The following is a 1,331-nucleotide window of genomic DNA, read 5'->3' as shown; positions in this document are numbered from 1 at the left end:
CTCCCTGACCGAGGGTGCTCGAGTCTGGCTGTCCTGTGTGCTTCGGGCTTGTCCTTCTGTTCATCTCGGAGGGCGAGGGTCACTTATGTCTCTGCATCGTGCAGGATGACGTCAGTTAGGGGTCCTTCTAGGATGTGCTCGCAGTTTCAACGCTCGGTTAGTGTGTCGTAGAGCGTGATAACGTACGGTTAGTGTTCTTATTCTAGTGTGATTCCACGTCTTGAGTGCAGATTCCATGCGGCTCTATTTGTCTAGCGTCCTTAAATCTTCTCGAAGGAATAATTCCACTCATTCGGTCAGTGAATCGCCAGGAGTGATTGACTGCAAGGACGCGGTGCGGCTCCTCGGAAAACAAGGGAGCCGAGCTTGCTGCCTCGAAAGGGTGGAAGAAACAGACCAGAGTCAGTTGGAATCTCGAATGTGTACAGCTAAGTTCTGCGTACTAGTGAACTGACTGGGTGAAGGAACCGTCCACTGAGGCAACCTGATTCAAAACGTTCCCAGGGTCCGGTTTATTTTTACTTTGGTCGCAAGAAGCGCTGCCTGTTCGGCCAGGGCAGTGGATTTGGGACGTTATTAGCAATACCATTGATTTTCCGCTGGCAAAGTGTTCTCTTTTTACTAATGTTCTTGTTTCTCCAATTTCCAGTGTAACTTGCATCGAACCGAAGAGTGATTCAGTAATTGTTATCGAGTTTAAAAAAAGGAAAAAGAGAAAGGGAAATTGAACCTGTCCCTTCGAAAATAAACGCTCATGAATGAGACCAACAGGAGCACTTTTAAAGAGAAAGAGATGCAACATTAGGCCAGACCCGCCCACCAACCCTTGAGTGGCTGTGTTATTGAACGAGCAGCCACCGACCAACGTTTGGCTGAACAAACTCACGCACACACGGCAGCCTTATCTCCAGAACCCAAGGTACGGCATCAGCGTTCTGTAGGAGATATTTTGCCTTCTAGCCTCATCCTCAATCCTTCCTTTCAAGGGGACCTTTGCAGGTGGAAGCCAAAGCTTTAGATAGCTATACGTTATATTGACATGCGTATCGATTTTAACCTTCGTTCTCATTGGCTCCAGTTTTCCTTGCTAAAAAGTCAGTTATCCGTTTGCATTCATGGCAGTATTTGTGACAGAATGCAACACTGTGTTTGTCGAAGATCTCGGAGGTGCATCAGCAGTTCAGGATTATCGAGGGTCAGAATCGGGTGGAAAAGGGTTGGACTCGAGGCCGCGCGAGCAGTCGCAGGGCAGCGGGTCGGGAGGGAGACCTCGAGTGCCATCTTATCTGAAATCAATCGGGGGCCAAATGCAGGATTTAGGAGACGTTGGT

At 48.7% G+C, this 1,331-nt stretch overlaps 1 long non-coding RNA gene across 1 annotated transcript in view; it reads left to right on the top strand.

Moving 5' to 3' along the window:
* Positions 1 to 1,331, top strand: part of LOC119592774 — a 67,068-nt gene that overhangs the window by 484 nt on the left and 65,253 nt on the right. The window contains exon 2 of the long non-coding RNA XR_005230461.1: positions 650 to 919. This is a non-coding gene — a long non-coding RNA (uncharacterized LOC119592774). The remainder of the gene's footprint in view (positions 1 to 649; positions 920 to 1,331) is intronic.

Source organism: Penaeus monodon, chromosome 30 (genome assembly GCF_015228065.2).
Source record: "Penaeus monodon isolate SGIC_2016 chromosome 30, NSTDA_Pmon_1, whole genome shotgun sequence".
In the NCBI taxonomy this organism is placed as follows: domain Eukaryota; kingdom Metazoa; phylum Arthropoda; class Malacostraca; order Decapoda; family Penaeidae; genus Penaeus; species Penaeus monodon.
The sequence above is the reverse complement of the archived record's forward strand: the minus strand, read 5'-3'. Positions and strand labels throughout refer to the sequence as shown.